At 39.1% G+C, this 12,577-nt stretch overlaps 1 protein-coding gene across 2 annotated transcripts in view; it reads right to left on the bottom strand.

Moving 5' to 3' along the window:
• Positions 1-12,577, bottom strand: part of dst (dystonin) — a 103,343-nt gene that overhangs the window by 84,418 nt on the left and 6,348 nt on the right. The gene's annotated exons all lie outside the window — the stretch shown is intronic.

A 12,577-nucleotide genomic window follows, 5' to 3' on the forward strand; every position in this document is an offset into this window, starting at 1 on the left:
GGGAGGGTGCACCCTGGACACATCGCCCATCTGTCACAAGTCAACATGTAGATACTGATACAGCATTTCAGTTATGACTAAAACATGTGTTATTTATTACTGAAATACTGAATTAGTATATCATTTGAGTATGTAGATGAAATCTCTTTAATATACTGGCTCAACCCCATTCGGTTACATCAGTGACACACAACATCCATGCAGTTCATTTTAGCAGTTATCTGAATGATGCCAAAAACTATGATACTGTCAATAAATAAGTAAGAAAGTGAGGAAAACATCATATGAACTAATTAATAACTCAATACTTGAGGTAGTAAATGTATGATGTTCGGAAACCTTTGCAAAGTAATTAAACTTACAGCGTGTGATTGCTTGTACGTGTCTGTTTAAATGTTCTCACTTTGGTAGATGATTCACCTCCACCAAAAGTCTGGGAACCGGATAACTGGATTGTGACCTCTGACTTTAAACGGTTGATGTTTGAAGAATCACAAGTTGTAGAAAGCCCGACCCGACAAACCACCATCCTAACGTCTACAACCTCAGGCGATGTCTACAGAATGCATTTATCAAAACCTTCTTCCGATGAGCAAATTTACACCGAGGCAGGAAGTCAAACTGGTAGTAATTAAGGTGTTGTTTACTGCACAGTCTTACATCGCAGTGTGTGAACATATTCAAGTGAATCGTTTCTTTTAACAATGACAGCAAACAGCAGTGCTGTGAATCATTAGCCACAGCAGCCAGTCTTGTATAAAACTAGATGATGAGCATAACACTGTTGTGAGGCCTGTGTGCACTCGGTCTGCAGTCCATGCCGAGTGCAAGCCAAGAGTCCACCCACAGCATTCGAACGGTCAGCCTGAGACACTTATTTGTAGACCTCAGCAAAGCACATGTGCATGGCTATAAATAGCTACAACCCTAAACCATGCTGCCCCTGCAACTGCAGGCTACATAATCTGTGCCACTCAGGTGACATCCTTCATTTTCTGCCACGCAAAGATGAGTGAAGCGAAATCGTCCTTGTAATAGAAGTGAATGTATTTATTTGAACAGAGATTAAAGTTGCATAAGTTTGTATCCTTTGATTTTGGAATCTGATTGATGTAGCGCAAAACAAAACGGATCAAATCCTATGATATGTTCTCCAGCATCGAATTTGCATATTCAAAACTACATATTCAACGCATGAAACTGATTTTGTACCCAAATAAACAATTCAGATTCTAATTTGCTTTCAACTGACTTTCAGAAAATGAAAAATCAACCCAGCAGTAGTACAACCTACCCTTTGACTGGCTGTTCAATTTGTAATTTCATCATTCTGTTTAAACAGAAGCAGAAACACAAACAGATGAATTTCAGTTTTCCTGAGAACATCTGGCAGAGAAGGACAGGGACACCCTTTGGTATTTTGTTATGTCACAATGCCTAAAATATCCTCACATTCTGAGAGGAGCAAAGAAAGCTCTACCAATCACAGTCCACCCTATGTAATCCCTTTGCTCTCATATGTGAAGGAAATAAAAACAAGCATAAAGCCTAAACTCAAGAGCACTCAACCTTCAACCCACTGACGAGGACGCACTGAACGTTCTTGCTCAACGGCCTCCTTTCACAGCTCTTATGCTGCAGCCACTTCAGTACGCAAAGGCCTGTGTGCTTTATTTAGAGTACAAGGTAACCCATTGCACCTTTATTTAATAGTGACTCTGGTCATTTAAAAAAAAAACCTCAAATAATTCAAATAATAAGCCCCTCCTCCACACAGTGGTGATCCTGCTCATACACTAACATACATTAAAAAAAAAAAAAAAAATAAACCTTTCACTAAATGCTCCATCAGGACAAAACCTGTTCAGTCTTTGCGTGTTCCTTTTGAAAATGTTGAAATAAATCTATTTATTATATCACTCTACATCATAATTATGGTGTTTATTATTTAAACGCTTATTATGTTTCGAAGCAAGAGTGCACACTCGTGGCCTACAGCTGTGGCTTTGTGAGGCTGCACATTAGAAGAGTGGCGCTTTGAGCAAAACACCAACATGCTGGTGACCCCTGGTTTTTGTCAATCGAAGGTCGGCAACCTTTGCTATCGAAAGAGACATTTTTGAGCTATTTTTCTACCCCCCAAAAAATCTATATGGAGATGCAAAACGTGGCTACTTATGATTATTTGATACTTTAACTGCATTTTCAGTTTCTTATTTTGGATGTTTTGCTAATTATTTTAATTCTTTTTTCTTACCAAAAAATAGATCAAGTAGAGGAAAAACAGTCTAAACTACTACTTCAACTGCCTTTTCTTCTACTAACATTATGCTTCTGAAGCGCACATGTACATAAAGACAATGGCGAGTCAGAATGTTTACCAAATACATACCATATTTGCTATCTTAGCATATTGCCCTAAATAGCATAATCGCATTTCCTAATTAGTGATAAACACAGTCTACGGCTAAGCTGGTATAGCTTTAGGGCTGCCACAAACGATTATTTTGATAGTCGACTAGTCACCGATTATTTATGCGATTAGTCGACTAATCAGATCATCATCCACTGGACGTAAAACTACAGCTTATTGCACCAGCAGCATCTGCTCTTATATAACTATCATTAGCTTACAGCTTTAAGCTTTTAAGGTGCTAACTAAAAATAAAGACAAGATGATAGTTTATTCAATTTTAATGAAATTTGCAGATTGTTTCGGTAAAGTTTAATAAACTCCTTGCTATCTAAAATATAACAGGACACCGGAGTATATTCTCCAGCATCTCACACTTCTGATAATCAGCTGTCTGCTTGACGTTTATTCAGCTGTGTAAAAACTATAACTTTAATCTCAGCCAAACCGATTTACTCAGGAACAAATAAAATACTAAAAAAAAGCCAAACAATAACATTTTTAATTTATCTAAGTGACTCATATATATTTAACCTGAGTCGCGAAAGACGGCGGTGGGTTTGAAAACAATTTGCCGGGAGTCCGGTGTTCTCACGGCGCTAGTGACCTAGCCCCCGGCTAGCTATCGAGCTAGTGGGTAACAGACGTCTCCGAAAACGTCGGAGCGCTTTTGAAAATATGTGGTGTCCTGATAAACTGAGCAGATATTTGAGGTTTACACAGCTACATTCTCGCCTGAAAATATGTTAAACGTTTATTTTGTGACCCAGAAAGAATAATAAGAGTAATATTAAAACTAACTAGCTACCGCCATTGTTGGAAACTAAGCTGGGCCGCGCTATGAATTCTGGGACACAGCTTCTTCTTCTTCTTCGGGGTTTAACGGCAGCTGGCATCCTTGTACATGCAGTGCTGCCATCTTCTGTTTCAGTCCGTTATTACACTCTTAAATCCTGCTATTATTCCTGCGTCTTTTGCGATCTTACAAAGCTTCAAACGACACGTCGACTATTAAATCAGTCGTCGACGATTTTGATAGTCGACGTAATCGTGACTAGTCGACAAATCGTGGCAGCCCTATATAGCTTTGAGGGCCATAACTCATAATCCAAACTAAAATGAAATGTTAATGTGATGGTGATGGAGCTATGTAAGAGACACGTGACACATACCACAGTCAATCAAATCAGAAAAAAAAATAGTGATAGGACCGAGAGACTGTCAGCCCTTAAACATCAAATCTCTTGCAACTTACAGCAACCTAATATTACTGATTCTATTATTCAACAGCATATGCCTGTCAAACTATAAATTGGAGGTTTATATAAGCTGAATCACAACAGAGGACGACTGGTGGCTCAGTTCAATATGATCAGCTGCAATCAGTGTGTGTTTTAATAGGCACGCTGACATCATTGTTCCTGGTGTAAACAAAGACAGAAAAACATCATAGAGGGGGAGATACCGGAAGGTGCATTTTTCCCATTCTTTGTAAGTGAAATATTGTAGCCAGTAGGGTAGGGCAAAGACAGAGGTATGTGACTGGAACAGGTTGCCAAGCCTTCAGAGAAGCCTGTTCAGTCAGTCTTTGCTTTTTTGGAGACTAAAGTAAAGAAGAAACCATAATATTAATTTGTTTATGACTCCTTTCCTACAACTGCTGCTGAGAAAGTGCAGGCTCTACATTAAAAACGGGACAGCATGAACCAATGCTGCATATCCTTAAATTAAAAGAGCCATCGCTTTCTGAAAACGTGCAGTAGCTGCAATTTTAGCTGGATACACAGACAGAAAATAATAATTAATGACTATTCTCACCATTTCTGGTGTAATAATGATGCGCCCTGCTACACCCATGGGTGAACTGACCCTTGATGAAATACAAATGGAGCATAAAGATGAAGCTGGCAGCTTACCCACAGACATGAGCTGTAACTACTCAGGTACTCAGCAAAGTCCAGCAGAGGAAACAGAGAGCCATTAATGATAGCTAATGGCACATAAATACAGACTTACGGCACTTGCTTGAAAACACACACTCACACACACTCAAACACACACAGCTGCAAACAATCCAATAGCTTCCATTTCTTCAGCAGCTGCACCTGCCTTATTGGACCATGACACCAATGAATATTTGGCTCTAATGTGGCCCATATCTGAAGATTTCTGTGCGCCATATTTGGCCTTGACTAAGACCATTGACTCAAGGTGAATCAGCCACAGGTTCACTCTATATGTAGCCCACAAAACACTTGTCATAACACACATCAAGCCCATCTCATAACTTTGTTGGCCAGGTTTGCCCGACACAACGTTTGCCAACGTCCTAATTGAGACGTCACTCAGATTGCACTCAAATTTTGCTGCTCTCCACTGTTGTAAAACAATGACCACTCAACATCAACAACTGATTCTTTTTCTTTTTTGAAATTAAAGAAACACCGATTCACAATTCACACTGTTTTACAGACCATAAGAATAAAACAAAATTAAACAAAGCCACATTTTTCCATCATTCTGAATTATTTTGTCCTAGTTTCCCTCCCAGTTTCTCTCCAGGTACTCGGGCTTCCTCTCAGAGTCCAAAGTCATGTAGTTACTGGGGTTAGGTTAACTGGTGATTCTAAACTGTTGATAGGTGTCAATGTGAGTGCAAATAGTTGTCTGCTTCTCTGTGTTAACCCTTTGACAGACTGGCAACCTGTCCTGGGTATACCCTGCCCTTCACCATATGGTATCTGGGATAGTTTTAACCCCTCCTTCAACCCTAAATTGGATAAGCAGAAGAGAATGGGTGGATGGATGGATGGATGCATAGTTCAACTGTATAAGATACACAAAGCTAATAATTATCTAGATTTGTTCTTACAATATTAAAAGAGACAGAATATTCAATGGTATCTATAAGGTGGTTCAGTGGTCCTTACTAAATAACTCTGCCTTTTTTTCCCACAGATACTTCCTCATAAGGAATAATAAGATATGATTAGCACCATTCCACTTTCAGTCAAAACAATGATTCCCTTCACGCTGTACAAAAGCAGGTATCCCCGTGCACTCATTCAGGTTTTTCCACTAATTTGCCATTATTGCGAAGCTTATATGCTACATTAATTTCTTACAAGTGAGCATAGCAATAGCTAAATCTAATATGAATTCATAATGTTTTCATTTTCACCAGTTACACAAGGTATAAGGATAATCACAAGAGTATTGAAATGGTTTTTAACCAGCAGGTTTCGTGATGTGAAGGCAAACCAAAAAGCAATGGAACAACTCATTTAATGGCTGTTCCACTTTAAAACATGGAGCAAGGAAACCTGCTTCCTCTTGCCACTGCGCCACTGTGGCACTGCTTCCCAGCAACGGCTGCATTTGGGAGAGAAGGGTGTTGCTGCTGGAGCGGGAGAGGAAAGGCTCCAGAGCATGAGTCAGGGGTGGGACACAGAGACTCACAAGATGATCTCATGTAAGCGGAGCTAAGCGGGCCTGTGGAATGAGGTTCAGTCATGCTGGTCTCATCACCATGACAGCATATAAATACAACAGAGAGCATGTATTGCACTCAGGCACAGATTTGTTTTAATGCAACGACACTGGACTGCAGTAAAGCCATATTACAGATAGATAGATAGATAGATAGATAGATAGATAGATAGATAGATAGATAGATAGATAGATAGATAGATAGATAGATAGATAGATAGATAGATAGATAGATAGATAGATAGATAGATAGATAGATAGATAGATAGATAGATAGATAGATAGATAGATAGATAGATAGATAGATAGATAGATAGATATGACAAAAATAGTAAGTTGCAATTCTGTCGCTGAAGACAAGGGAATAGTAAAGAAGTGTTTTAAGAGTTGTTATGTTTTTTTGAAATGAGATTTATTGATTAGATCCGTGAAGGACCTCGCAGCAAGAACAACATCATGCTTTAGCACTTGCTGTAAACAAAATGTACTGGCCAATAGCAAGAAAATGATCAGGCATTTGATTACTGACTGTAGATAAGAAGCAGTATGATCTAGGAATGCATCTTGGCTAGGGGCTAGGGGCTGAGCCTCTGCTAGGGGCTGGGGTGCCCTTGGGTCTCTGGTCTCTGGGCCCAGAGCTCAGTCTGCTCTGGGATAGCTGGCTTCCAGTGCACCACTGAAGCCATCTGGTGCTTCTGCAACATGGATGCTGGGTCTCTCCTCTGCTCTTCTCTGAGTCGGGGCCGCGGTAGTACCTGCGGTGGTCCTACTGAAGCTCTCGTGCTCTGGGGGGCCTGAGGATGTCTGGAGCCCAGGTCTCCTTCATGTCTGCTTCAGGTCCTCAGCTACCCACTTACATGGAGAAACATTACGAACACAAGCGCACTCACACAAACAGGTGTACATAAAAGTGTTCACACAGGTGTTCACGCAGGTATTGACAAACACACTATCTTGGGCTGCTGCTGCCTCTAAAAAATCTTGTACTATTACTGTGTGTTTTCCAGTAACATTGTTTTTTATGCATATATTGGTTGTTGCTGTGGTTGCTCTGCTTTTTTTTCTCAACAGCTGTTGAAGCAGTGTTTTTCTTTCTTTATCCCTTTTCATGTCCTCTATTTTCCCTTCTTCTCCTTTTGTTAACTTTCTTCCCAACTTCTCTTTCCTTTTTTTCCCCTTTTCCGCTCCCCAGTCTCGTCCGTTATGGTTGTAATAATCCAAAATAATAAAAAACTAGTTAAGTTCTAATAAAATATGACTATCAAGTGGACAATTATAGTGAAAACCGTAAGGCTTCACTTGTGAAAGTACATCTGTTTGGCATTTTTTGGCCTTCGGACAACAATTCAAGACAACAATGCCGAACAGGACGCGGGAAAAAAAAGAAAAAGATGATAAAGCTGAAATCAGAAACTGATCCAGAAATCTAATGTAATTTTTCTGTCATGAGCAAATGAATCTGCAGCTATCAGATGCATAATATGGCAGGACAAACCTCATTTTCTTCCTTTAAATAAATTCCTATAAATAAATGAATTTCAGGAGTATCACCTTAATCACCATGGCACATGAACATGTGTCTGCAACTTGTATCTTGCTTCCATTAAAACAAAGTATCTTTTGTACGGTAGCAGACTGTCTCCATACAGCCAGCCTGCTTTGTGTGTGGGCCACTAGGCCATTTGAATGTGATGAGTGGGCTGTCGACATAGAGCAAAGGGGTTGGGCTGCACAGCCCAGGAGGGTGGACAAAGGCAGTGACTGTGCAAAACATGCAAAGCTCTCACTTGCCTCTGTGTGTGATAAAACAAGGCAATAAAAATATTAAAAGGGGTTAGCTTAAATCATACGAAGATATTTTTAAGTATCTGCAATAGTCCTGCAAGTCATAATGAAGAGCACAGAGACTCACAGAGAGAAATCTGACAGACACACTGGCAGACCACACCCTAATAAAAAACAGAACAGGCATCCTAAAGACTGGTTCAGTGCTTTGTATGAGTACTTGCAAATAACACACATTTTTAGTACCTAGCTGGTTACAGTACACATCTTCTTGAAAATTTATTACAAAATTGGAGGATTTTGTGTAATGTGCTTTATTAAAATCTGCAAACAAAAATGTATGTGTACTGTAAAGTTTACTGGTTAAATAAACATTTCCAGCAAGATTCTCCTTTATCAGCAGGCAAAACATGTGCATGTGGGGTTCTTATTTCAATTATTACATTGTTCCTCCAATGTAATAAAACCATCCAGGCCATCAAACTTCTTAAGAACAAAATGAACTGCAAGAAAAGCTGACTGAACCACCAAATGGTTAATCCATTAAATCTTTCCTGATTTCGAAGGATCATCAGCTGTTAAGAAACCCAGTGGCCCCTTCATCCTGACAGCCTACCAAGCAGGCTCTGCTAGAACAGTGTGATCCCATACAGCCACTGCCCAGTGCCATTAAGCACTGCATGTTTCTAAAAAACATGTCTTTAACTCATTCCTCGAGTTTACAGTCTTTTGTATGTGTACCCTGCATTGAATTTCAGTTCAACCCAAAGCAGTCGCTCTGTTTAACGTATTATTAGTGCAAGTACCTAATTAGTGCCACATTCCTACATCAGGTATAATAACAGCAACATACTTGCCCTCATTTGATGGCAATTGTGGCAATTCTAAGACCTATGAACTCACATTAGCTCAGAACCACAGTATGTTTGTAAATTGATTTAACTCTTCAATGGTAAAGTGTACAGAAGGTAATATAATATATTAAAGCCAAAAGTGTAAGGACAATAATCAGCATAATAAACGTATACGTTCCTTGTGTTTGCATTATAAGCATGAGTGATAAATACATAACTGATACCAAACAATTATAAAAGTTATTATTTACTGAACAAAGCATTCACACTCAGTAGTGACCCAGTGCAGCATTATCTACCCATCCATTTTTTTAAACTGCTTATCTTCTTAGAGGTTGCAGGAGCCTATCAGAGTTGTCATAGGGCAAGAGGCAGAGTACAGAGCACCAGTCCATCGCAGATAATACACACCAATCACCAATTATCTTAACAAGCATGTTTGGACAGTGGGAGGAAGGCAGAGCATCCACTGAAAACCTACAGAAACAAAGGGAGGACATGCAAACTCCACACAGAAAGCCCTAAGCTGACAAGGAGCATCAAAACTGCACCACTATTCTATTTTCACTAATAACATGTTTGACATAATTTATCTAATAGCTTTATTCAGTGAGCGCAGAGTATTCATGGTTAAGTCTTAAAGCTGAAGGCACAGTATAGAAGTGTATACTTAACATGCACACTTCATTATTTCTTTACTTGTCACAAATCTTGTCATCACTGCACTACTGAGAAATGTTATCGCACACCGAAATGTTTCCTGACATCACGGAGGCCTAGTGTGCCTGAATTTCAACAGGTAAAAATGAAAACAAAACAAACAAAAATCTGTCTCTTAGCCTGCTCACTGGCTTTTCTGTTTACTGGTCTGTGTTTGCTTAGCTACTGTTGATGAATTTGCTATGAAAAAGCGACTCTTTGATACTCTGGCCATCACATGGAGAGACGCTTCAGGCTGTGATCGTATCAACTGGAAATAAATAAAAAATAAAGCGATTTTTAGACAACGTCCAATGGAAAAATGTCTCAGCTCTGAAGAAAACAACATACTTAATGAACAAAAGGTTGCACAGGATTGATTTAAAGAGATTTATCAGCATTACCCATATGGAAAAGATATATATAAATCTTATAAAGTTTGTATCTGTCTTGTGTGAAACTTGTTTGAAAAGCATACAAGAGTGAAAACAGATATAAGATCCCTAGAAAAATTATATAAATGAAACTTCTATGTTTTGGATACTTACTAAAACAATATATGAAAGTGGCCACTTTCATGAGTAAATCATATAAGCCTTATATGATTCACTATATGAAGTAGGCCACATCTGATGCAAGTCTTTTATAAGTTTTTTCTATTTCTTTTCCATATGGATATCATCCGCTTATAAACACGACTTATTAAGGCAACTCAATCCAGTAATTTCATCAAACTGCTCCTGTTGTGTAAAACTGCAGATGCAAACAATCCAGAACTTTGTAAAGAATCACTTCAGCTCATAAGTAATGTGTTTCTGCTTTCTTTAACAGACTCTGGTAAATGAATACTGAAAATCTTTTTACTTTAACCGTCAAAGTTTGTTGTTTTTTTCTCCGATGAAGTGCAGAACGTAACCAAAATAGATTGGCTATAAGAAAACTCACAAACAAACCTTAAGTTTTAACCAGGGTCTGTCTGTCCAAACAATTCTGTGCAGAATAATATCAATAAGTCCAAAACAAGGACACTAAACCTATTTCATTTTTCTTGACATAGTGATAAACTGGTTAAACAGTAACATATAAGCATTATTCTGCAACGACAATGCTTCAGACTGATGCAAAATAGTTTCTTAAAATGATGAGGAAAACAGAAAAGAAGCACCTTACCCTTCCTTGATAAGTTCATATTTCATGCAACTGTTGATGCAGAGTTAACGTTTTCCCTAAAATCAGTTTATAACATCTAAAGCGGATCACAGACTAGCTGTGATGGCAAAAGAACACTCAAAAATAAGTCTGCTTGTTGTCTTATTGCAGCTCTTCTGCCGGAAGACACCAGCCACAGATTCCTAATGATGCTACATCATATGATCCCATTAGAGTGCAGTCGGGGCGTTTAAGCCTTATACCACAGCTGACTGTGCCTGCTGGCTAAAATACTCAACAGCTGAGAGAACATACTCGCAACAACTATCTGGTACAACAGGGCATAGTAATAGTTACATGTTGTTCTGATGCTTCAGATTCAATGAACAGGAAATACAAGAGTTGAAAGCATGACTGTCTGTTTGAATTTTGCCCTACCGGATCTCCAGAGGCCTGCTACGAGAATGCATGATTATGAGATGTCAAGATCTAGCCGTCGCATATATGCTGAATGAAGTTAGCCCTTTATGTGTGATGGATTTGTTCTATTTAATGAGATAGACCCAAAAGGAGCAGCCAGAAAGCTACTGATGAGAGCTGACGCGTAGCCTGCTATGTCATTGTCCTGCCAGGTCTGAAGCACCAGACATTTGAATTTCATTCCTGTAAGCGAGATCATTTTAAACATACAATAATAATAATAATTTACATTTTGAAAATATGATTTGCTCATACTGAAGACTTGTTTTATCCACTTGGACCTTGACGCTTGCAATCAGAGTTTTTCCTAAACATATTTCAAGACTAATGTTTTTAATATAACAGCTAAATAAAATAATTAATAAGCCTCCTATTTAGTGAACAACTATGATGACAAAAACCCTTTGTTTGGACTATTCAAAATCAACCTAAATGTGATGTCATGCAGGAAATATTCCCACTTTTTCCACAGCAGTGATAAAGACACGAACACCAGCCAGTCACCAGAGAGAGAGAACGGGGGGAGCAGGCTGACATTTGTTGAACTGTCAAGCAGCAATCAGGCAATTTCTTCTTCGCCCTAAAGCTGACACATATCCATTCAACACTGACTCTCCTACCTTTGTATTTTTCCAATACATCCTCATAAGCTTGGAGGTATTCCTGTTCGTCCGAAAGCGCATAAGCCGGCGGTGCGTACTGAGCCATAACCCGGGCTTCCCAAACTGGACATTCACCAGCGACGGACAGGAACACAGCACGAGTGAGTGTGTGCGTGCGTGTGTATGTGTGTGGATTCAGAGTGTAATCGGCGGTGTTGTTGTACGAAAGGAAACGCCCTACAACCCTCCCTTGTCTGCGCTCCGACCAATAGGCGACACTTCCTCTCCGGACTTCACCAGATTGATAGGAATGACTGTCGTACAGGCTACACTGGAAAAAACAACCTAAGGTTCATTTTTTTAGCATGTCACTTAAATCAATACTGGCTTTAAGGATAAATTAAAGCCATTTCAAAATCTTATCGCGAGTGATTTTCATTAAACCGGAAGGACCTCATCTCAGTAGGATTTTAAAACTGGGCTGAATCATGCTAACTGCTCGTTTTTTTAGAGTGCGCAAAAATAAACGCCTATTCTTGTCAGCCTCTCCAAATAGAGACCGTGTAGCTATCGCGTGTCCGAGCGGTTTTGGCTGATTTGGCCCAAACAAAACGTTTGAAATCGTATATTTATCTTTGTCGCCGACATAAGCTCTACATTAAATCTACGGATACCCAGCTTTCATTGAACGCGTCACGCATGACAATCTGTATCTGAAACGCTATTTCTCGTATTTTACGGCGTTAATTAGAGTCAAAGTATCATTATAAAATGCTTACGTGCTATAAAACAAGTTTTCCGATCAACTTATCAAGTGTGAAGAAACTGCCAGCCCATGGCAGGGGGACAAAAAGCTTTAATTACCCACTTCGGCGCCAATAAACGTGTACTGTGACTGTGCATATCAGCAAATACATTTTAAAAAATTATTATTATTATTATTATAATTTTTTACTTTTTGGTTAATAACAAGGGACAAATGTTAAAACTACACTAGACAATCACATTTTTGTTGGTTGGGTTTAAAGCATCAGTCTAAAAGCAGAAAACAGGTAGACCAAAATACCATCACATGTGCCACAGATCCACGTCACTACAGACAAGCT

The sequence above is a fragment of the Copadichromis virginalis genome, linkage group LG13 (genome assembly GCF_057382275.1).
Source record: "Copadichromis virginalis isolate Kocher_CV1m ecotype Utaka linkage group LG13, C_Virginalis_male_GT1.1, whole genome shotgun sequence".
Lineage (NCBI taxonomy): Eukaryota > Metazoa > Chordata > Actinopteri > Cichliformes > Cichlidae > Copadichromis > Copadichromis virginalis.